The 26,289-nt window shown below is 40.1% G+C and overlaps 1 protein-coding gene and 1 long non-coding RNA gene across 4 annotated transcripts in view; one reads left to right on the forward strand and one right to left on the reverse strand.

Annotated features, from left to right (window-relative positions):
- Nucleotides 1-17,262, reverse strand: part of scml2 (Scm polycomb group protein like 2) — a 141,706-nt gene extending 124,444 nt beyond the window's left edge. For 2 of the 3 annotated variants that reach the window (XM_063051066.1, XM_063051065.1), the window contains exon 1: nt 17,189-17,262. The gene's annotated coding sequence lies outside the window, so the exon portion shown is untranslated. The remainder of the gene's footprint in view (nt 1-17,188) is intronic. The other variant, XM_063051067.1, reaches the window with a different exon arrangement.
- Nucleotides 17,263-17,311: 49 nt separating this feature from the next.
- LOC134347579 (uncharacterized) lies at nt 17,312-24,893 on the forward strand. Its single transcript, XR_010018203.1, has 3 exons — nt 17,312-17,393; nt 17,632-17,744; nt 24,353-24,893. It is a non-coding gene; the product is annotated as an uncharacterized LOC134347579 (long non-coding RNA).
- Nucleotides 24,894-26,289: the final 1,396 nt, after the last annotated feature.

Consider the following 26,289-nt stretch of genomic DNA (forward strand, 5'->3'; position numbering starts at 1 on the left):
ATACCACAAAAGCTCTGTGGCTAGTCCAACTGAGCGTCTGGAGAATATCAGCTCTCAGATGTCCATGAAGTGGAAATCCACAATAGGTGGGTAGGTGGCTGGATTGCTTCTTGGTGGAGATTATCATTGCTTCGCAATATGTAGTTCTAGTGTTACTTGCCACTCATCAGGTCATACCCAAATGCTGTCTAAGTATCATTGTACATAAACACAGGATGCTTTACATGCTAAAGAGTTCAATAACACTCAATTCCATTCACAATTAGGAAGCATCCTCACATCTGATCTTATTATTGATCATTGATGAAGCAACTGAAAATGGTTAAATTTAGGGCACCTAATTTGCATTCTTAAAGACATGTTTGGAACTGGAAAGATGACCTTCAACAACCACAATAACTTCCTTTGTACATTAACTGAGATTAACCAGAGGATAGTTCCTAAATGCATACTGACCTCAAATTTATTAGAGGTGCTTGATGTTCCAGCAATGTTGCCTTGATGTTAAAGGCAGTTGCTCTCATCCCATGTTAGACTTTTAAAACCATGTTTGGATCAAGGCTGTGAAGAGCTCTGCAGCAAAATGATCATAGCAAAACCCAAAATGAGCACTGCTGAGCACAGTATTGGTGACTGTGCCATCTGACATCATTCTCTATGACTCTTCAAATGACAACTGATGGAGAGTTGGCCAATTAGAGGTACTTATGTAGACTGGGTTTGCATTGTCTTTTGTTGCAAAGGACAGATTTGCCCACATTACAAATCTAGCAGTGCACAACTGAACTACAGGGAAGTTAACTCGGATGTACAAATCTTCTAAATTATAGTTGCCTCTCAGTGCCAGAGATCCTAGTTCAATCTTCTCACAGTATGCATACTCTATGTGCTATTTGGATTTATTGAGTGTTCCAAATTGCTCCCATGTCTTATAGGAAAAGAGTAAGGTTGATAGGTTAAGCGGTCACTACAACTTGTGTATAGGTACAGAATGTGTATGAAACTGATAGTAATACAGGGAGAATAAAATTGTGCGTGTGCAAGAAAGCTTTAAGTGGATGTTTAATAGTTGTCACGCATACAGTCTATCTCCATCATTTTCTTTTTTTCCTCACATTTTCCAAGATTGTAATTGAGTGCAAAATAAATAATACACCTTTATATCAAAATTGAAATCAAAAGAAAGTCCTCATAAACTATTTGATATGACCAATAAAAGCAAAGGCTGGTACCTCCAAGAAATCATGCATGAAACCATAAAATTATACTCATTTATAGCAACATCAATACTGATCTAAAGCAGAGCTTCCCCAATTATTCCAACTAATTTCAATTTAATAACTTTAGGTCAGCCATAGTTTATCTTTTCATAACATGAGTTTTTTTTTTAAGTTTTTGCACTGAAGAAGTTCATTGCTAGTTGATATATTTTTTACTGGTTGTATTCAAATTGCTCTTTTAAAAAAAGTAAAATCCCCATACATAAGGTGGCAGTCAAAAAAAAAATCACATCACAGGACAAGTCCAAGAATCTGGCAGAAGGTGCTACACTGGCTGTGGACTTCTGTATTACTGGATCCAGGCGTAAATAGTCGGTTTCTAGAGAATCAGCATAGTGCAAGGTCTCTCTTAGTACAAGCAGCCAGATGCGCTGACAAGAAAAATGTTGACAATGGTGAGCTCTATCCCCAGGCTTATTACCTGTGAAACCTGCATGTTCAATTCAATGATCGTGTCTCTGACATTCAAGTATTCAAATATCACTTAAAACTTACCAAAAGTTAAAATGATTAAAAAGAATTAAAAGTTAACAAAATCAGGCACGCACACACATTCTTAGAAAGAATGAAAGCTTTTAACTAAACTCCAACAAATACATTGCTTATCTCCAATCCAGCAGATGTCTCATATTAGATTCAACTTGGTGTACAGTAGATTAAACAGGTGGACTCCCCTGCCTGAGAGCTGGGAAATTTGTAGAAGTTCCTATCATATATGATTTAATTGGAAACCCAAATGGACAGTTCACAGCACTATGGCCAATATGCTACTAAAGATTCACTGAGACTTTGCCAATTTACAGACCTATCCCCTAGCAAATCCAATGCAGATCTCTATGGAAGATTTCCTCCAACAAAATGAGATGAAAACTAAATTTTGGTTAAGTATGTCTAAAAAATACACAATTAGAAACATTAAACCGAAAATTAAAATATTTTCTCCTCCCGTGAAAATATAAGAAAACTGCTGATGCTAGAATTCTGAAACTAAAAATAAAATGCTGGAAAAACTCAGGCAAGTTGGGCAGCATCTAAGAAAAGAAAAAGTTGACCTTTTAGGTCTGCAATCCTTTATCAGAACTAGGATGCATGTAGGTTTTCAGTGAGAGGGAAAGTTAGGGTGGGATTTATGGAACAAAGGGAGCATCTGTGATTGGATGAATCAAAATGACCTAATGTAGACAATTCAAAACAGGTCCTCCTAGGTCCCAAGAATTGCACACTACCCAGACCACAAGTTTAAAATACAACCATGATAGAGGTCCCACATAGCACACGATGCCGATATTATCCTATAGGAACAATCGAGAGAATAAATTTTATTTTCAATTGTCATTCTTATAATAAATCTAATTGCAAGAAAAATTAGTTCGAGCCTATACCAGGCTAATAATAAATTTTTTTTAAGATTTTACTGTATACAGGTTTCCCCCGCCATCCGAAGGTAGAGTGCTCCTATGAAACGGTTCGTAAGCCGAAATATCGTAAAGCGAAGAAGCAATTACCATTTATTTATATGGGAAAATTTTGTGAGCGTTTGCAGACCCAAAAATAACCTACCAAATCATGCCAAATAACACATAAAACCTAAAATAACAGTAACATATAGTAAAAGCAGGAATGATATGATAAATACACAGCCTATATAAAGTAGAAATACTTTTCCACAATTACTGAACTGTTCTCCATAGCGAAAATCTCACGCAAGCGCCGTCAGCAGAAAATCTCACGCAAGCGCTGTTGGCAAGAACACTCTCTCCAGTAACCTTTAAGCTATGAAGCTGCCAAATCATACCAAATAACATGTAAAAATACACAGCCAATATAAAGTAGAAATAATGTACAGTGTAGTATCACTTACAGAAATCGGGAAGATAGCTTGCCGAGCACACTGATGATGGTGTGTTAGACTGAGTCGTCGCAGGTTGGAATGGTGCAGTGGCCCCCACCCTCCAGGCCGCCCAGCGATACATTGCCGCGAAGCATGCAGGAATGCAGCGGTAGCCAGGAGGCACACAGCACATCTTTAAGAAAAAAGCCGAAACAAACATACTAATTAATTAGCTGCCACCTGGCACTTAATTGTCAACCTAGATCAGTGCCGATTTCCGATTGCTTCGTCTCTGATCTGGGCCGACAATTACATGTTGGCGGCACCTAATTAATTAGCATGTTTATTTCAGACTTTTTCTTAAAGATGTGCTGTGTGCCTCCTGGCTACCGTTGCATTCTCCGTGAATCGGTATCTGTCCGTGTTCTGGGGGCTGGGGTGGTGGGACACTGGGATGTCATCGCGTCATCGTCTGTTTCCATTAGAGCAGGCAGCTCATCTTCTTCTATCTCTGCCCGCCTCGATGTCAAAGGTCGAGGTTCGTCGTCTGCTGTGGCTGATGTGGAAGGCTTGCTTGACTGCTGAGCCTCACGCATTTTTCTATCACACAGTTCTTTGTAAGGACTCAAACCATCCTGCAAATATCTCCTAAACCAACGTACCCTTTCAAAATTAAAGTCGTAGTTTATCACTACTCATTTGGTTTCGATTGTTATCCTTTTTTCTTCCAATTGCATCAGCTCTTCATCTGTCAGTTCTTGGTCATGGGATGCCAAAACGTCTTCAACATCATGTTCGTCAGCTTCCACAAGCCAAACTCACGTTGTCCTTACTTTGTTCACCACAATCAAAATGCTTAATTATGTCTAGTTTTACGCTAAGTGTAACACCCTTACGAGCTCTTTCAGGCTTTTCCAATACCTTAGAACTCATCTTGCAAATTGCTGCTCACAGGCACGTGTTTAAGCAATGCCGGCGAGAATCCGGGGGAGAGCAGCTGCTTGGGGCGCGCAGCGCGCTGCCTTTTATCGCACGTTGATTTTTTATCCACGCTGCTTTTTTTTTGTAACAGTGAAAACACCTTCTGAAAGTGAAAACAGGGTACTAATGTAGGTCTTTCGTAACAGTGAGGTTTCGTAAAGCGAACGTCCGAAAAGCGGACGACACCTGTACCAAGTTCTAAATAGGATACTGCTGCTGGCCCAGATGGCACATCTCTCAATAGAATTCACAAAATAGACATCATTATGTCAAATAGAATGTATTGGTGCATGATTCTTCCTAGTAGAGTAACGTTATAGTTGAGACCTGAACCATTGGGTCCAGGAATGAGAGTTTGAATCATGTCTTGGAAATGTTAATTGAAGTATCTAAATAAGTAAACACGTGATTTTAAAAAAGGTAAGTCATAGTGAAACTACCTGTCAAACTACTAGATTGTCATTAAAACCTATTAGTTTCAGTAATGTCCTCTGGCACAGAAATCTGATATACTTATCCAGTCTCGCCATAGGTAATTCCACATCCACCAATGTGGTTAACTCTTAATGTCTCCTCAGTTCAGAAAGCATCCAGAGATGGACAATCAATACCAGCATTGCTGCTTATGTAGAAGGCTTTGTGGCCAAGTTTGCAGATGATACAAAGATTGGTAGAGGGGCAGGTAGTGTTGAGGAAACTGGTAGGATGCAGAAGAACTTAAGACAGATTAGGAGAATGGGCAAGAAAGTGGCAAATGAAATACAATGTTGGAAAATGCACGGTCATGCACTTTGGTAGTAGAAATAAATGTACAGACTATTTTCTGAACAGGGAGAAAATCCAAAAATCTGAGATGCAAAGGGACTTGGGAGTCCTCGTGCAGAACACCCTAAAGATTAACTTACAGCTTGAGTCGGTGGTGAGGAAGGCAATTGCAATGTTAGCATTCATTTCAAGAAGTCTAGTATACAAGAGCAAGGATGAGGCTTTGTAAGGCACTGGTGAGGCCTCACCCTGAGTATTGTGAACAACTTTGAGCCCCTCATCTTAGAAAAGATGTGCGGGCATTGGAAAGGGTCTCGAGGAGGTTCACAAGGATGATTCCAGGAATGAAAGGGTTATCATACGAAGAACATTTGATGACTCTGGGTCTACACCCACTGGAATTCAGAAGAATGAGGGCATATCTCATTAAAACCTTTCGAATGTTGAAAGGCCTAGACAGTAGATGTGGTAAGGATTTTCCCCATGGTGGGAGAGTCTAGGACAAGAAGGCACAGCGTCAGAATAGAGTGGCGCTCTTTCAAAACAGAGAAGCAGAGAAATTTCTTTAGCCAAAGTGTGGTGAATTTGTTGCCACATGCATCTGTGGAGGCCAGGCCATTGTGTGTATTTAAGGCAGAGATTGATAGATTTTTGATAAGACATGGCATCAAAGGTTACGGGGATAAGGCTGGGAACTGGCGTTGAGGGGGAGGAAAAAAGGATCAGCCATGATTGAATGGCAGAGCAGATGCGATGGGCCAGATGGCCTAATTCTGCTCCTGTGTCTTATGGTTTTGTATTCTTAGTGAGCTTAATGTGGCAAAATTCCAACTAGTATCAAGAATAGCCACCTGCAGCCCAGCAGACAACCAGCAAGTCCATCTCACCGATCTCCCAAATGCTCATTGACGTGTATGGGCAGACACAAGTTGGTGGTCATAAATTGGGAAGGACCTGTAATAAGTTATCAACAGGGAGGTGGTTAGACTTGCCCAGCAGATTAGACCTACGCAGAACTGGAGTCAGAGCAATGCAGCACAGAAACAGGCCCTTCTGCCCAACTCATTCACTCCTAACCAGACCGTGTACATTCACATCCAAATTGTCTATATAAATGACAAACAGTGGACTTAGCGCCGATCCCTGCAGTACACCACTAATCGCAAGCCTCAAGTCCGACAAACAACCCCCACCATCGCTGCAGTAATACAAACAAAATGGTCGAGGAACTCAGCAGGTCAGGCAATATTTATGGAGAGGAATAAAGAAACAACTTTTCAGTCCTAGACCCTTTATCCACCATTGCTGCCTTTCTCCTACCATTAAGCCAATTTTGTATCCAATTGGCTAACTTACCCTGGATCCCTTGAGATTTAACTTTCCAGACTAATCTAGCATGTGACACCTTGTCAAAATTCTTGCTAAAATCCATGTAGACAACTTGACTCCCTCATCTATCTTCTAGGTCACCTCTTCAAAAAAAAATCTCAAATTCAAACATTAAAAAAACAAAAAAGAAAAAGCTGTAAAATCTAAGCAAGTCAGGCAATTACTAGGCTTAATTCCCATTCACATCAATTGGGGGTTCAGATCCTGCATCAGTCTGTTCTATCACGGGATGTGAAAGGTGACTTCCTGACGTGAATGCTCAAGATCTGAGCATACTGGAACTCTACTGTTGTAAATCAGCTGTCATTCAGCAAATCTGAGTCTTCTACATAATAACAAGCATACGAAGCCCTAAACTTGCTACTTCTTAACTGGCTATATAACAGTGGTTCAATTTGGAAACACAGGCATTTACCAGAAGAGTTAACTGAAACTTACAATGTCATTAATGAATTTGCCAAGCCATTTCTGTAAAGTGGTCTGAAACACATGATATGACAGATTCAAATAAGAAGTTTTGAAATAGACATTCATAAACTTTGGAAGGTACAAATATGTTCAAGGATTTGCACAATAGAAGAGAGTTTGGAAATGGAAGTATTGTGTAACACATGCAATATGCTTGTGTAAAGTTCAGAACTAGAACTACAGCAACTTTCCTCAAAACAACTAATCATGACAAATAATGTTCAAAAAGCAGATTCTGAAGATATCATAAAACAGAGGAAATGTACCAGTTCAAGAAAATCTGTAGTTTGATAGTCAATTCTATTTTGAAAATCATCTGTGCCTTTGTGTGCAACCTCTGATACAGTTGTTGCAAATGGAACCAGAGGACTAAAGTGGCAAAACTTTGCTGACCTTTACTCTCTCTGGTTCAATCAGACAAGTTTTCCAATTTATCTTGTCAATTTAAATACTCTCCTAAATTGTCATTCTTTGGAGATTACAGCTGTTACTGTGTATCACCTTGTTGTCTCTATTAAGATCTATAATATTCATCTCACTTACTGCTTCAGGTATCCCTCAGTTTACAATGTTCCTCGATGAAAACTTACTATATAAAGCCAGTAACCTGTCCTCTATTCGTAAAGCCTTTCTTGCTATCTAAAAAAAGAATCTCAACCTTAACTTGTGCAGTACTTCCTCTCACAGTTTCGATTCTGCTGGTATCATAATGCTTTGTTTATTTCTGGGATTCATCAGATATTATTCCATGCATCAAGATGACTTCAAAGTGCACCTACAGTTCCACGGATTGCATTTCCTCGAAGAAACCACAGCGACCTCCATTACAAATACCAAGCTGAATGCAACTGATAGACGTGTAAAAGGTGAGCATCAGCTGTTGTTTAAATCTTCTAGTTTGTTAGATTGTCAAAAAAAAGAGAAAATAAAAATGCCTATGTTAATCTAGGAAGTGCAGGTTTTTCCCAATTATGAAGGGTAAAGAAGAATAGGAAGTTGTTTCCAGCTTGAGTGAGTTTAAAAGATCAGAATGACAAATGCCTGAATTAATAATGATCCAAGATAGAAAAATTTGAAAGAACGCAAGGAGGGTGATGGATCTCCCAGAAGTGTGAGCATATTCAAAGCTATACATGACTGCTTTCAAGAACTTTCCTTTTGCAGCATATCTTTTCCAAAGGAAATAAAATGAAGTTGCACTTTAGGGTGGCTACTTTCCAAACATGTGCATAATATACATAATAGAGCCCTTTTGGAAGATGCCCTCACATACATTCATCACAAGCAATGGAAAAACTGCTCCAAGCTTCAAGACAGTCAAAGATCATCTTTATCTTCTCCTTAGAAGCAACATCAAGAGTGCCTTTAAACTTAATCTTCTTAGTCCACAATTCAGAGAATCCAGGAATCCACATTATTCAAATGCCAATCTCCAAGGGATGTGACAATCCAACAAAAAAGACAGTTTGATAGCACTGCTTCATGACATGAGAAAAGAAGATAGCAGCCGTTTTCCACCAACACCTTTTTTAAGGTTTGTACATCAGCAATTCAGCCACACAGAAAATCCCTGCCATCAACAATGCAAACTTCAAGCTATGTGACAATTGTACCTCTATGGAAAGTTACCACCACCACCTTTAAAATTGAAGAGACAAATTAGAAGCTGGAGTACACTAATTCAGTACCAAGTTCCCGCCGACATTCAATAAGATCATGTCTCATCTGATCTGATTGCAACCACAACACCGCACCTATCACCAAGCAGAAACTTTGCATTTTTCAGGTAGCTACTCATATCTGCCTTTCTAATTATACATATTCAAGGACACTACTTCCACTGCACTCTGAGTAAGAATGGTAGTGTAGTTGTTAGCACAACACTTTACAGTACCTGCGACCTGGGTTCAATTCCTATAAGGAGTTTATATGTTCACCCTGTGATGGCATAGGTTTCTTCTGGGTGCTCCAATTTCCTCCCACAGTCCAACTACATACCGGTTGATAAGTTAATTGGCTGTTGTAAATTGTCCTGTGATAGGCTAGGATTAAATTGGGGGATTGCTGTACAGCAGGGATCGAAGGGCCGATTCCGCACTGTATTTCAATAAATACATAAATTCCAAGCAATTTCACCTCATATGCTCCATCTTTCTCAACTTCTGACCCAACCACCACTGCAATTCCTCACCTCCCTCCCCCAATTCCCCCAACCTGCTCTGCACCTAAGAAAAGGTGTGCTGGCATTGGAGAAGGTCCAGAGGAGGTTTACGTAAATTATCCTGGAACAAGGAGCATTTGATGGCTCTGGGCATGTACTCCCTAGAGTTTAGAAGAATGAGGGAGGATCACATTGAAACCTACTGAATATTGGGAGCCCTAGATAGAGTGAATATGGAGAGTAAAACATAGAAAATAGGTGCAGGAGTAGGCCATTCGGCCCTTCGAGCCTGCACCGCCATTCAGTATGATCATGGCTGATCATCCAACTCAGAACCCTGCACCAGCCTTCCCTCCATACCCCCTGATCCCTTTAGCCATAAGGGCCATATCTAACTCCCTCTTAAATATAGCCAATGAACTGGCCTCAACTGTTTCCTGTGGCAGAGAATTCCACAGATTCACCACTGTCTGTGTGAGGAAGTTTTTCCTAATCTCGGTCCTAAAAGGCTTCCCCTTTATCCTCAAACTGTTTCCAATAGTAGGAAAATCTAGCACCAAAGGGCACAGCCTCAGAAAGTATGTTCCTTTAGAACAGAGGTGAGGAGGAATTTCTATTTGAGATGGTGGTGAATCCGTGGAATTCACTGCCACAGAAGACTGTGGAGGCCAGGCCAGGCCATTAGATATATTTAAAGCAAAGGTTGATAGGTTCTTGTTAGTAAGGACAGACGTTACAAAGGCAATAGGGTTGAGGAGAAAAATAAAGCAGCCATGATCAAATGGAGCTGAATTGATGGACTGAATGGCTTAATTCTGCTTCTGTGTTTTATGTCTATGATCTTATCTTTCCTAATGATCACAGACAAACCCAATTTAGACCATCCAGTTTAATTCCCTCAGAATAATTCCCATCAACTCCACCCTTATTCTCCTACCACCCTGGGATAAAGCCTAGTTTATACTTCTGTGTCAACGCGTCGCCCTAAGGTCTGCGTTGCCCCAAACCCTACGCAAAGCCAACGCGGAACCCTACACGAGAGCCTGCGTTGCTGCGACACGCACCTCTCCCAAAATGTAACCGCATGTCGCGGCAACACAGAACACAACAGCTGTGATTGGTCCGCTTGGTAGCATCGCATTTCATCCTACGCTGCAATAGGTTCCCATTGGGCAACTGAAGGACAGGGAAGGAACTCTGGCTGCCATGCTTTCCATAAAGCTTTACAGACCTCTGAAATTATGGAGGACACATTTCGCTTTTACGAAAAAAGATGCTCGCGTCTTGTTTACCCCGAGAAAGACTACCATGACGCCTTGCGCGGGCAGGTGAGTGCGCATGCGTGATGTGCGCGAATTGCAGAGTGACGCAGACAAACCAACACACAAGTATAAATGTTCACAACGCGCGTAGGCCACTTGAGTAGGTTACAGCGTCCAGTTAACGCAGAAGTATAAACCCAGCTTCACTGTGACTGGAGCTAATTAACATGCCAAGCAGCACGTGTTTATGATGTGGGAAGAAATCTGAGCATCTGATGGAGCCATAGATTAGAGGGAGATCATGAAGACTCTACAAAGAATAGAACCCAAGGTCAGAATCGAACAAGGTTACTGCAGTTTTAAAGCAACAGCAGTTTCAATTATGCCACTGTGCTCCCATCTTCAGCTTTAAAATGTTCAGCCCTCAGTTTGAGACAAAAACTCCCTCAACCAAAAGAGGATGCTCCATTCTATCAAGAACTCAGGCTAAATGTTTACTGCATATTGTTTTTATCTTAATTGAAGATTCAATTGTTAATGACATTTCATATCAAATTTACTTAAAATATCTGAGTAATACTTCTGACAGATCTTGAGCTCTGAATTGTAAGAGAAATTTCTTCAAAGGGTGGTAAACCTTGAGAACTATGGAAGCCAAATTATTGTGCTCATTCAAAATCAGATCTATAGATTTTTGTATATCAAGGAACTCAAAGGTCATGGCAAAGTCTTTAAAAGCAGCAGAGATAGAAAGCCAGCCACGACTCCAGGAATGACACAGCAGGCTCAAAAGGTCCGGTGGTCTATCCCTGCTATTTATTTATATAGCGATGAAGCTGGGTGGAACGGCATCATGATTCTTAGCTCCTTCCTTAGCAAGCTGATAGTTTTACTAAGTTTCACTTTGAATATCATTAACTTGATCTTTCTTGGCAAGACTCCCTATGGTGACTATATCTGTCCTGAGTTAAAAACTTTGCATTTACCAATTATAACCATCCCTACCTTTGTTTCCAATGGACCGTGTTTTATTGCCGTGTTGCCATTGCCTCTTTGATACCATGAAACACATGCCAAGCATTCTGTGTCAGAGGACAATGGGATACTCTGGAAAAAGTGGTATTTCTTGCCATCTGAATCCAAAATGCAAAAACTGCTGCAAACCGACTGGTCCACTGCCTAGATGTTTTTAGACTGCTTCAAAAAGTTCTTAATGCATTCAGTCTCTTAAGAATAATGTCTCCTCTGAAGTTGATGAGGGCAGATTGCTTGGCTTCAAAAAAAAAGGACCATAACAATGAATATTTGTCTCTAATCAGCAACAGTTTTTGATTTTCTGCTGCATGACTTAGAAGTTCAATATTTTACAATGTGCAAGTTTACAAATTAATTTTGAATTTGATTTAGCATTCAGAATGGGAATAATGAAAAGCACTCATCAACAGAATCCAAGAATGTTAAGATTCTTATCAGAAGAGAGACTGATTGACATTGAAATGGGGACAGCTTTTCTCCTTCAAATAGAAAAGCTTCAGGGAGACATCCTGTTTGTATAGACATATTTTCTGAGTCAATGATAGTATTGTGATGGCTGTGTTAAGAATACTGTTAAGACAGACATCTACTTTTGTCCAGATATGGCATTCATTTATGTCTTGCCTTCAATATCTCTTGAACATCTATTACTTAATTTGTTTTAAAAAGGTACAGACTACTCATGACAACAATATGCGTTCCTTGATGTGACATCAGAAGCAAATGGGCCTGCCTCTCTCTGCACCTTCATATTTCTACACAGTTCTCACTCTTTGTTGAAGTATTCTGTCTTTGGGATTTCATTGATGGTGGAATCAAGCTCAATTAAATATTTTATCTATGGGACAATACTGGAAGTACGGACAATCGAGTTTTTTTTTACTGTGGGTTCCATCATTTAACAGTGAATTCCTTGCTGTGAAGCGTACACATTACTCACACATTTCTTCTGAATTCTTCCCCTACTAGGTGAAAATATTAAATTACTTCTTACAATACTCTCAAAGCCTTACATCTTGTAAGCAGGCTATGTCAGTGTTCAGTCCAATTTCCATGTCAGTTACAACATTCTTGCAGGTGACAGTCAATTACCTTTAAATTCCTTAATGTCCAAAAATCTAGGTTTACTTTTGAATGAGCATAATAATTTGTCTTCAACAATTCCAAAGTTTACCACCCCCTCAACGAAGAAGTTTCTCTTGCAATTCAAAGTTCAAGATCTGTCAAAACAACGATTATTCAAAGTTACTTCAACAAATATTACCATTTATTAGAAACATAGAAAACCTACAACATAATACAGGCCTTTCAGCCTGCAAAGCTGTGCCAAACATGTCCTTATCTGAGAAATTACCTAGGATTACCCATAGCCCTCTATTTTTCTGAGCTCCATATGAAAAGACTCTATCGTATCTGCCTCCACCACCGTTGCCGGCATCCCATTCCACTCACTCGCCACTCTCTGCATAACAAAAAACTTACCCCTGATATCTCCTCTGTACCTACTTCCAAGCAGCCTCTTGTGCTAGCCACTTCAGCCCTGGAAAAAAGCCTCTGACTATCCACACGATCAATGCCTTTCATCATCTTATACAGCTCTATCAGGTCACCTCTCATCCTCTGTCACTCCAAGGAGAAAAGGCCGAGTTCACTCAACCTATTCTCATAAGGCATGCTCCCCAATCCAGGCAACATCCTTGTAATTCTCCTCTGCACCCTTTCTATGATTTCCACATCCTTCCTATAGTGAGGTGACCAGAACTGAGCACAGTACTCCCAAGTGGCAACCAGGGTCCTATATAGCTGCAACATTACCTCTTGGCTCCTAAACTCAATCCTATGATTGATGAAGGCCAACGCACCGTATGCTTTCTTAACCACAGAGTCAATCTGCACAGCAGCCTTGAGTGTCCTATGGACTCGCAGCCCAAAGATCCCTCTGATCCTCCACACTGCCAAGAGTCTTACCATTAATACTATGTTCTGTCATCATAATTGACCTACCAAAATGTCATTCACAATTTAAACTTAAGGTGACATGTGAGTCCTCTGCATGTGTTTCTAACATTCGAGCTTGACAATCAAAGAGCTGGCATCTTTTCTTTACATTTAATCTACTTGTAGAATTAAAACTCTTAACTCTAAGCAGCAAGTAAAGCGGGTGAACCATAGTGGATCAGCACCTCCCAAGTCAACAACTTTCTATCTTTAAGTAGAATGCAATGGTTCCTCCAAATACCAGTCAGTCTGTCAGATCAAACCTGAATACAACATCTGGAGACCCTGGCTGACCCCTCAACCTCCATGATTAGGTTAAAAAAGAGCAATTAGGTAACATGCCACATGCACAAAAAGTCATTTATTTTTCATGCCACAAGTTTAAAACATTAGCTTTATGATCAAGATGTATTCACAATAAATCCCTCAACATAACTCTTTGCTTTGATATGTTATATAAGAATACATTCATTAATGCCAGGTAGATCAATGAAAATGCTCATAATTACTCCAATGAATAGCTTATTTTATCCCAGATAATAGAAAAAAAATTCTCATTACCATCACCTACAAAACATAAGGATAGTCTTTTACAGGTATCAAGATTAGAATCAAATAGAATTAACTTTCCATCCAGATAATAATGAAAACGTATAGAATGTTTTGAACATCAGTGTCACACATTTGTACATCACTCAGACATTCCTTTGAAACATCACATCCTAAAACATGTTGAAACATTTGCTGTAATATCCAACATCAAAGAATATTCCCAATTGCTATTTGAGAAAAATACATTTCTCCTTGAAACAAGATTTCCAAAGACATTGATAAAAGACGATAGAGAGTGAATTGGGGAAATAATACGAAAATGAATAAAGCTTTTGTAAAGGATAAAAAACTGGAGGATTAAATGTCATTTTGAAGTCAGAAGACCTATTGGTTGGGCTGCAACTCTTCACACCACGTATCAATGACACAGATAAAGAGAGCATACACAATACAAAGTTCACTGATATTGGGTACATAGGGAAAATAAACTGAGGAGAATACAAATGAACTGTTGAGGAATATTGGCAGATTCAATGAATAAGCAAGAAAGTGGCGTGGGGGGAATATTGTCTGGGGGGGATTACTTATTCACTTGCGTAGAAAGAATGCAAAACAATTCCCTTTAATGGATGGTTTCACAGTTTGTGGGGCCTGGGTTTAATCCAGACATAAAATGCAGCCAATGTGGAATGTACACATTCTTCTAACCTCAGTATGGGATCCAAAACATGCGCTGATAGGTTTAGTGGTTACTGTAAACTACTCATTACTGTAGGTCAAATGGCTACAAGAACCTGTAAGGGTATAGATGAGCAACACACATAAAAGTTGCTGGTGAACGCAGCAGGCCAGGCAGCATCTCTAGGAAGAGGTACAGTCGATGTTATGGGCCGAGACCCTTTGTCAGGGTATAGATGAGATGTGAGAGGAATTAAGTTGCGGAGGAAGTGAGTAACTATGTTGAAATGGGCTTGAGCCCCCCATGAGCTGAACAATCAAAGTAAATAAAACAGCAATTTTGTTGGGAGTGTCTAAAACTTCGAAGCAAAGCACAGCTCAGGCAGCCTTTCAGCCAAAATGATACCCTCTGCTGGTTGGGGTTGACCATGGATGTTGCTTCCTGCAAGCCGGTCAAGTACGCAAGCCAGGGCAGTATAACATTAGTTGCTCATGCAGCAGACTCCCCTTGTCCACTCAGCTGATGAATCCAAAGGAATGGCAGATATCGATATAGTTTGGCGCCAGTGGCATTGCAGGAGTTGCCAGTCAGCATTGAACTCAATGTAGGTCTGTCTTCGGGACTCAAGCACTCGATTTCTCCCTCTGGCTTTACTACCAAAGCCTTCCCCATGAGCAGGCATAGCTGCAAGGCAGCATAGGGTTGAGGTTAAGAGTTTTCCTTCTCCTAGATGAGCTACCAACAATGATTAATGAACCCCATCTGCCTAAAGCAACTAGTTTTAAGGTGTCAATAACCCACATTTGCTTCTCATCCTGTCAATAGAAACTGTTCTGCCGGACTAACTAAGCCACACGTGAAGGACAGCAGCTGGACTTGTTTGACAGAGGCTATCTGAGATACACACTATTGGGAGCATTTAATAGGTAGTGGGAGCTTATCCCCACCCGCCCTGCTACAACAACATTAAGGAACCTTTTGGTCAATTAAGTATACTAACCTATCTCAATTTAGCATTAAAATTTCTTTACCTTCCAGATCTATGACGACTTTTCCACCCCTGGAAACAGTCCTGATTGAAGTACTGCAGTAAACCATCATCCCTCAACTTTCCTAATCTATCTCCATCACCATTAAAACAGCTGAATGAAAACAAAGATGAGAACATCTCCAAGCAACACACACAAAACGCTGGAGGAACTCAGTAGGCCAGACAGCATCTGGAGAAAAGAATGAACAGTCGACATTTCGGGCTGAGATCCTTCAGATGAAGGGTCTCAGCCCAAAACGTCGACTGTTAACTCTTTTCCATTGATGCTGCCTGGTTAGCTGAATTAAAACAGGTTCTCCATTTTCATCTGTTTAGCCATTACTAAACACCAGCCTCTTCTCCATCTCCTACACCACTATCTCTGAAGTACTAAAAGTTTATATCCTTGACACTCTGTTTTCTATCCTTCAAACATATAATTAACAACATGGAAGAGTTGGGCTGAAAGGCCTGATTCTGTGCTGTATTGTTCTACAACATACCAAATGCAACCACTGCAAATATTTATTTCCATCTTGACAGCATCACCAAATCCCAGGGCTGTTCAAACCTCATCTTTACTGATGCAGGATAAATATTCCCACAGGGACGTCCATTTAGAATGGAGATGAGGAGGAGTTTCTTTAGCTAGAATGGTGGAATTCAGTGGAATTCACTGTCACAAACAGCTGTCGAGGCCAAGTCATTGGGTGCATTTAAAGCGGAAGCTGATAGGATCTTGATTTGTCAAGACCAAAGGTAATGGGAAATGGGGTTGAAAGGGATAATATATCAGCCATGATGGAATGGCGGGCCACATCGATGGGCCGAATGGCCGAATTCTGCTCCTTGGTCCTATGAATATTCTCAACAGTTCACAGTAAAACGGATTAATGTAACATGATTCAAAGCACTGCAAAGTAAAAGTTCGTTCAATTTCGGGCCATTAACATTTGTCTGGGAAATTTGTATTGATTTTTTAAAAAAAACATACCATTTTGTTAAACGGACATATAACACCACCACGCCTATAAATCGGCTGCCATGGCAGCAAGAAAAAGCTGCGAAAGGTCACATCAAAAGGCCATTTTTCCACAGCCAAAAACGTACATTCGCGAATCACACACCTGTAGCTCAAGAGAGAGTAAGAAAGTTGCAAAACTTTCAAGCTTCTGCCCACGGTGCGTGCATAAAGAAGAGCAACATTTTGTAAAGTGGAAAAGACGGCGACAGAGAGCTGAGCGATGTTTCTGGTGGGAGGGTTATGAGGAAAGCAAACCAACTACAGTGAGACAAGGGAGCAACTGGCACCTTGGAACAGCAAATGAGTGCACAATCCCTACTCCGATGCCCACCAGGGCAGCCCCTCGATTTACACCAGCAACCGCAGACTCTGCGTTGCTGAGTGCAACCCAGGCTGCAAACTGCTGCGAGACTTGAACGAGCCGACAGGTGAGCCGAGGGAGCGAGGTCGCGCACAACCACCCCCCCCCTCCCCCCGCGAGGAGGGGCGCGAGTCTGAGGCTCGGGCTGGCGCCGCGCTGTTCCGCTCCCGACTGGGCACGAGCCGTAGCATCGGTTCGAGCTCGCGATCTGAAGTCGGGACATGAGGCTCTCCTGCACGCAGCCGGTCAGCAAACTGGCCGTCCGGACCAGCTACACCTTACCTCACCCACCCCCCCAACTCCTTCCCACTGCACACCTGCCCACGGGACCAACGGCCAACCGAGCTGATCGCTAGTTAAAAGATCACTCACCCACAGCGTAAAAACGCTGAGAAACGATGAGCTCCACAGTCGCACCTTCTACTGAGCCGCCATATTCCGCTGCGTAACCGCGACGTCAGGGTCATCGTATACACGCACTCGCTCACGCAGCTGGGCGGCTCACGGTGAAAGTGCACGTGCTGCGAAGACACAGCGCGTTCCCAGACCAACAATTTGCCGTCGGCGGTGAGAGGCGGTATGTCCCCTCAGATAGATTTCTATTGTTTTGATCGCAATTAACTATCTTTTTCACCGTTATGTTAGTACTATGATTGATGTAGAACATAGGAAAGCGCGTTTTGAATAAGTGAAATTAGATTATGTCCAGTTAATTAACAAAAACAACTCGTTTGAATCAAGTATTTCATCTGTTTAAAAATAATTTATTTGAAACAATTTTGTGCGAGTTTTAAACTCTATTTTAACTTATTTAGAGATACAGCACGTCATTCTTTCAGAAATGAAATGTGAATTACCGGGAATAACTAAGGCGGCGTCTGTATAAAGGAGGATCACTCAAGAAGCTTTGAAAAGAGAAACATTTCAGGTCTGGGACCCTTCATTAAAACTCTCTGAATAGATCAATCTCCTGCTCTCAGATCCAGAAGTTGCATTTTCCTTCTCTTAAAAAAAATCTGCAGTTGTACCCTTTACCCATCTAGAAGTAATCTTTTTTGATTTAGCTTCATTCACATTGCACATTTTCATAACGACTGTAAATTTTTAGCTATACATCATGAAAGGGCTTTTTTTTAAGTTAACGAATGGACTTAAGTTTTGAAAATTCACACAAAATTGTGTTTGACTTCAGTCCTCTGCAGATTCAGAAATTTAAAAATCCATTCTGAACAGCTTTTCTTTCTGACAAAATAATTTTGTATTAAGGGAATAGCTTTTAAAACATGTTAAATGTTTGCTAATGAATACTATAACAATTCAAATAATTGTTATAAATACAATAACCTGAATGTAATACACCAGCATTTAACATGAGTGTAAATAAAAAATGTCCCTAAACCTCATTAAAAAAAAATGCTTGGTCAAAATTATGAATCTTAATGAGAGTGCCTTAAAATAAGAAATTTAGGTTGGCAAAGCGGAAAGGTGTAGAGAGAAAAAAACTAGGTATCAGGCCTTTGGTAAATAAAGGCAAGGCTACCACTGATTTAAGTCCTGACGAAAGGTCTCGGCCGGAAACGTCGACTGTAAATCTTCCTATAGATGCTGCCTGGCCTGCTGTGTTCACCAGCAATTTTTATGTGTGTTGCACTGATTTAAGAGTTAAGCTGGTTGATCAAGATTCCGGAGTAGGTGACATATGAATGCCCTGGATGACTAACACTAAGGCAAGTGGAGAGGGAAGGACTTGGTAATTAATATGAGAATTTCAATAGACTGCTCAGGCATTGCAAATATCTCACCAATACCCCTGCACTATCTGATAAATTCACTTGAAGGAAAATAAATTTCCATGCATATTGTCTCCCAGGTTAACATTCGAGACATTCAGTTACACTCAGTCTGCTATATCAGACAGGCCACATAGTTCACATGCTCCATGCTGGAACAGATACTATATTCCACATTCTGCTGGAGGAGATTTCTAAGCAGACAGAGAAAAGATATAGGTATGTGCACAAAGTCTCTCTAAAGAAATCCAACATCCTGACTGATTGCTGGGATCTTTAGCCAATGGATTTCCGTACAGTGAAGTCAGAGTATTCAGGATGAGTCCATGCACTGTGACTACAAAGAAGGCTTGAAAAATCAGTAGAAGAAAAACTACCCACCATTCTACCCCACCTGTGGTAAAGCCTCTTGCTTTCATAGTTACCTGATCAGCTGCCTCAGGGCCTACATAAGAAGAATGGAGGTAAGAAAACAAAGGAGACTGCATTTGTGTTGGAATCGGGAACAAAAAATACACTGGAGGATCTCAGTAGTTTAATCAGCATCTTCGGGGCCAAGGTGTAAATTGACGTTTCAGATCTGCTCCCTGACCCTCAACACAGGTGTCCCTCAGGGCTGTGTCCTAAGTCCCCTCCTTTACTGTCTGTATACCCATGACTGTGTCGCTACCCACAGCTCCAATCTGCTAATTAAATTTTCTGATGATACTACACTGATTGACCTGATCTCAAATAATAATGAGGCGGCCTACAGAAAGGAAGTCATCACCCTAACACAGTGGTGTCAAGAAAACCTCTCCCTCAATGTCGCAAAAACAAAGGAGCTGGTTATGAACTACAGGAGGAATGGGGATGGGGTAACCCCTATTGACATCAATGGATCTGGGGTTCAGAGGGTGAACAGCTTTAAGTTCCTCGGCATACACATCACCGAGGATCTCACATGGTTGATCCATACCGGCTGCGTGGTGAAAAAGGCACAACAGCACCTTTTTCACCTCAGACAGTTAAAGAAGTTTGGTATGGACCCCCAAATCCTAAGAACTTTCTACAGGGGCACAATTGAGAGCATCCTGAATGGCTGCATCACTGCCTGGTATGGGAAATGTACTTCCCTCAATCGCAGGACTCTGCAGAGAGTGGTGCAGACAGCCCAGCGCATCTGTAGATGTGAACTTAACACTATTCAGGATGTTTACAGAGACAGGTATGTAAAAAGGGCCCAAAGGATCATTGGGAACCCGAGTCACCCCAACCACAAACTGTTCCAGCTGCTACCATCTGGGAAACAATACCGTAGCATAAAAACCAGGACCAACAGGCTCTGGGGCAGCTTCTTCCACCAGGCGATCAGACTGCTTAAGTCATGCTGATACAATTGTATTTCTATGTTATATTGACTGTCCTGGTGTACATACTATTTATTATAAATTACAATAAATTGCACAATGTACATTTAGATGAAGACATAACGTAAAGATTTTACTCATGTATATGTAGGATGTAAGGAAGTCAATTCAATTCAATAACCTTACATCAGGATTTGAAGTAAGTCATCCTTGAGTTAGAAGGATACCATAAGACATAGTAGCAGATTGTGTAATTTGACTGCCATTCCATCATGTTTGATTTAAAGTTCAAAGTAAATTTGTTATCAAAAAATGCATACGTCTCCAGATGGAGCAACAGGGTTAGTGCATTGTTTACAGCACCAGCGACCAGAGTTCAATTCCCACGACTACTTGTAAGGAGTTTGTATGTTCTCCTCAGGACCACGTGGGTTTCCTCCCGTATCCCAAAGATGTGTGGGTTCTTAGGTTAATTGATCACACGGGTGTAATTGGGCACTGTGGGCTCATTGGGCCGGATTGGTCTGGTACCATGCTGTATTTCTCAATTTAAAAAAAGAATTCAAATACTATCTTGAGATTCATTTCTTGCAGGCATTCTCAGAAGAACAAAGTAAAAGAATAGAATCAATTAAAAACTACACAGACAGAATGACCAGCAACCAATGTGTAGAGGACAAATGGTGTAAATATAAAAGAAGTGATAATAAATAAATAAGTAATGATGATTTATTATCTGATGAATCAACCCATTCACCTGCCTTCTCCCTATAACATTTGACACCCTTACTAATTAAGAACCTCAGCTTTCAATATGCCCAGTGACTTGGCCTCCAACAGCCATTGGTGGCAGTGAATTCCACAGATTCACCACCCTCTGGCTAAAAGAAATTCCTCCTTATCTCTATTCTAAAGTGACGTCACTCTATTCTGAGGTTGATCACAATACTGCAAGTGTGGTCTGACCAATGCTTTTTGAAGCCTCAGCATTACATCCTTGCTTTTATATTCTAGTCCTCTCAAACTGAATGCTAACATAGCATTTGCCTTCCTTACCACCAGCTCAACCTGCAAGTTAAGCTGTAGGGAATCCTGCACTAGGACTCTTAAAACCTCTTATATCTCTGATTTCTGAATTTTCTCCCCATTTAGAAAATAGTCTACGTCTTTATTCTTCTACCAAAGTGCAGGACAGGTTATTAGTGGTTTGTTATACTCAGCTTTTCGGTATTAGAGATTAAGGTTGTGTCTTTTCTCTGCATCACTGACACTCACATGTTACTTTTGTAACACAGCAATAGATATAGATTTACTATGGTGTGTTGCAATTCCACGAAATTTATATAACTTAATTTTCCAAAGCTAAATATAGTTTAGTTTTGATTTTGTTGATTGGTGCATTTGTAGGTCAGTTGAACATCAAGTCTATGATAGAAATATAGAAAACCTACAGCACAATACACGTTCTTCGGCCCACAAAGCTGTGCCAAACATGTCCTTACCTGAGAAATTACCTAGGGTTACCCAGAGCACTCTATTTTCTGAGCTCCATATAACTGTCCAAGAGTCTCTTAAAAGACCCGTATTAATGATGACTCATTAATATTCAGCTTTGCACTTGGTTATTTCATGGATACTCTGACCACTTAGGGTTTATTCCTTTATAATGTTTTGATAGTTAATCTGCATTAAATGTCATGTATATATTTCATCTAATTCACATTTAAGGCCCAATTTAAATTGCAATATCTGCAACGTTAGGCCTGCACCACTATACACAAACAAGAGAAAATTTGCAGATGCTGGAAAGCCAAGGAACGTACACAAAATGCTGGAGGAACTCACCAGGCCAGGCAGCATCTTTGGAAAAGAGTACAGTTGACGTTTTGGGCCTAGACCCTTCAGCAGGACTGGAGAAAAATGATGGGGGACAGAGTTAAAAGGTGGGAAAGGTGGGGAGAGGGAAGGAGGAACACAATGTGTAGGCTGGTAGGGGGAGGGATGAAGTAAACAGCCAGGAAGTTGATTGGTGAAAGGAATACAGGGCTGGAGTCTGATAGGAGAGGACAGAAGGCCATGGAAGAAAGAAAGGGGGGAGGAGCACCGGGGGAAGTGATGAGCAGGCAACGAGATAAAGTGAAAGAGGGAAAACAGGGACAGGAAATGGTGAAGGACAGGGGTGGGTCATTACCACTATAGGCTGGATGATGCAACCCACACTTAGCAGTTTCTGGCCTCACTCATAAACACTCTTCAGATTCTTTGGCTAGTCCTAAGCCATTCTTGGAGGTCTCTGCCCACACTCTAAACAGCTCAAAGGATTGAACTCCATCTCAGCCAGTTCCAGTAAACTTTACCCACGGGAGACATCATGTGCTGGAGTAATTATTTCTCTTGATTGATACAGTGAACTGTAGATCATACCACAGATATAATTTGATTGAATTAGTCATTTCATAAGGATTTTACACTCAACAGTTTTGCATCCACTTAGTAACTTTTGACATATTTACTCCCTCTATATTGACAGTGGTTATTGTTCAATTTAATTATGGTGCATATCATGAAATAGGAAGAAATGCTACATATGTCAGTGCACTGAAATGCACAAGACAGTATCCCAAAGAAATACAAGCTAGCAGAGGGATATTTGTTGTACTTTATAATGTGAAGTTAAATCATACTTGTAATTGTTGCATTGATAGTTAAAGTTAAATCGCAATTCATCTGTCAAACTTGAGCTGATAGCAATTGTATCCTTGTTTCATTGCAACACCATGAATTGTGATGCTAAATTTGTGGCCCAGTTGAAATTGCCCAAGCTTCCTCAAGTGCAAACATAACTTGGAGAATCTGGGTAATACAGTGTTTATTAAATACATTTGTAAATCTATTCTTACACAGGTGCACTTGCTTTCACAAGGTTGTCAGGATTGTTGAAGTAAGCATGGTATTTGAAGTAAACAGAAAGGATCTGACAGACGAAAAGAAAAATACTGATTTTGAATACATTGTGTTTGACTAGTCAACAGATGACAAAGATAACTGCACTCAATATTGTTGCTGCACCTCGTGTGTGGCTTGGAAAAGCTGTTGGCAGTACCATTGTTGAAGCTGTGAATTATTCCAAACGATGCCACTACTGCCTTTAAATGACCAATAAGTTTCAAAATAGAATTTGACAGACTGTCTGAGATGGTGACATACCATGCCATGTAGTGAAAGGCACAGTACAATGCAGTCCAATTGGCCTGATTCATAATTTGGTGCACAAACACCAAGTCTGACTGGTGATTAGCAGTGGATTTGTTTCTCTGAAGTTAACAAATTTTCTTTAAAAATTGCAGCCGTCAATTTGCTAATTTCAGTTTACAACACAGAGAAGTAATAAATTGATACTGGCAATGTGGTTCTATGTTCATAACTACTATTGACAAGATAGAATTGATGGTTTGTAGTAGTTCTTACTATACTCTGCATGTAAATAGTCAGCATTGATCATGAACCACAGGTCTCATTTCACATCCGAGTGATGGACACACAAATCTCATGATTAAATGATGTAAATCAGATGCTTCACATATAGTTCATTGCTCAAAATGCCAAAACATTGATGAAATCTTTCCAGTCTTTTGAGATGTGTTCTGTTCCATTCATTGGTTATATTACAATCAGTGGATTTGACTCTTGAAACACAAGACAACACACAATGTGCCCAGTGGAGATATAGACTGGTATGCAACTTTTCAAATGGTCAGCAAAATGCTAGACTACACAACTGTGAGGAGAGAATTGAAGGGGCAATTCAATGAAGGCCAGAATGTTTTGAGATTTGTACACATTTGAAAAGAGTTCTATAAACTTAAATGGTAGGCCTTGTGTAAATTAGATCTTGTGGCATCAAGATATGATTCTGCTCTCTAAAGAAAACTTTTAATTTCAGATATTTGTGGAGTTATGTCATAACCAATCTGTCATCAGTTTTAGTTGCCAAAGCATGTATGCAGTGAATTTTTTTAGTCAGTAGTTAACCCTTAGATTTTGATGTTAAGTTAATTGATAATCCCAAGATGCTAACTTCCTGGTGCTTGTGTGGCTAAAACTTTATTTGCTACTTTTCAGCCATATCTTGAACAGTATTCTATTATTAGTATTTGAGACAGGTTAATTGAAAGTCTGAATACCATGCAATCTTCAGCAAATGGCCCTACTTTTATCCATGTAATGGAGAAGTCTGATGATGCAAATGAAAATAGTTGGGCATGGAATACTGCCTTGATAATTGCTTACAAAGAAATACTTGGAATGAAATGATTTATCCTACCGGCAATTTTAACAGCCTTTCTATGTCAATTCTGTGAATCCAATACTAGAGAGCTTCTCTTTTATTCCCACAGGCCAGCCTTACTATGGCATAAAACTGGAAACTACTGGAAAGCCTCATCAGGTCCATCTCTGTCCATGGAAAGAAAAAATGGGTTAAGATTTCACATTAAAGATTCTTCATTAGCTGCCTGAGCAGCTGAAAGCTTAGAGCATTTTGTACTTTTATTTCAGATTTGCTAATTCAGCAGTTTTGATTTTAAAATATTATTGTATTTACTGTCTTTTCAAGGAATTCAGTTATACTATGACAGGATTTATGTCTATCTCTTTTTCCTTGTTCACATTGATTGGTTTTTGTTTTACTTCATGTTTTTTAAAGGGTGTTGATTAAAGCTCAATTGCACTGCTATATTTCTTTCCAAACAACTCTTACCTTAAAAGTAATATGTTTTCTCTCTTCCCAGTTCTGACAAAGGATTTTCTACCTGAAGCATCAGTACTGTTCTTCTTTTCCCAAATGCTACCTGATCTACTGGCCATTTTGCTTTTATTTCAGATTTCCTGGATGTGCAGTTGTTTTTAATTTTCCCTTAACTAAATATGGATCTTGGGTAGCACATTTCATGCATGCATTATTTGTGTCAAGAAGATCAATATCATTTCATTGCTGATAATTATTGGATCAAATGTTTAGATTTAGATTATGAAGACACGCAGTCCTCTTTTATTGTCATTTAGTAATGCATGCATTAAGAAATGATACAATTATCTTAGAGTCTTAAGAATATCTGAACAGAACAACAGTGATCAAGTTATTGGTGAGTAACATTCACTTCATAACATCTCTGACAATTCCATCCATTGTTTTGATGTAAACCAGGGGTTCCCAATCTTTTTTATGCCATGGACACCTATCATTGACCGAGGAGTCAGTGGATCCCAGGCTGGCAGCCCCTGATGTAAACTGATGTTGTAATATGGAAAGTAAATATACGTAGAACGTTTTTCACATTTTGTGGAGCATGTGGCAGTGCGGCAGGTGCAGCAGAACAACTTGACTTGAACTTTTGAATTGTTGCTAGGATATTGCTGGACATAGTAGCTTTTACTCTGTCCACTCAGCCGTTTGTAAATGTCATATGAAGGGTGCATTGAGGTGGTGAAAATGGGCAATGCAATGATTACCAACTCATATTTCTGGCTATATGTTATGCACCACTTCAGCTAATTCTTCTCTCTTGTGCAGAGCTCTATGATTTTGAGAATGGAGAACTTAACAATATTATGCGTACAGGACTAATGATTGGAGATTTAGTTTGCACAAAAGGAGGTGTTTGTAGTTGTTGGAGATCAATCATCCTAGCTGAGGGCAACAGTGCAGGTGTTCCTCAGGGCAGAGTCCTTGGCCAGATCATCTTCAGCAACTTTATCAGTAGTCTTGTACCATAAAGTCAGAATTATGTCATGTGTACATATGATGTTGAATTTCATTTGCAGCTTCTCTGCAGATAGCGCAGTCCAAGTCTACAAACAGCAAGATCTGGACAGCATTCAGGAAATGGTAGATAAGTGTCAATTAACATTTGTGTCACAAAAGACAATACATCCATTGACATTAAATGGTGTTATCAATGAGTCCCAAACTATCCACATCCTGAGGATCACCATTGACTTAAAAACTCAGTTGGAGCAGCAAAAATTGAAAGAATGGTTGCCTTCAGGGTCCAAAATTGAGTATACTGTAATGATTCATTGGCCTTCTTACACCATAAATACATTCTACCATCTACATGGCATATCCAGAATGTGATGTGACATTTTCCATTTGGATAAATGCAGCTTCAGCAATGTTCAAGAAGCTTAAAATGCATTGATTGGCAAACCATCCACCATCCTTGACAATATGACTGACCAGTGTTAATGTGGATTTATGGAACATGCATTTTTGAGGTTCAGAATGGAAAAGGAGAAAGCAACTGGATTTGGTGTATTTGGGCTTTAATAAAAT

The sequence above is a fragment of the Mobula hypostoma genome, chromosome 6, assembly GCF_963921235.1.
Source record: "Mobula hypostoma chromosome 6, sMobHyp1.1, whole genome shotgun sequence".
NCBI lineage: Eukaryota > Metazoa > Chordata > Chondrichthyes > Myliobatiformes > Myliobatidae > Mobula > Mobula hypostoma.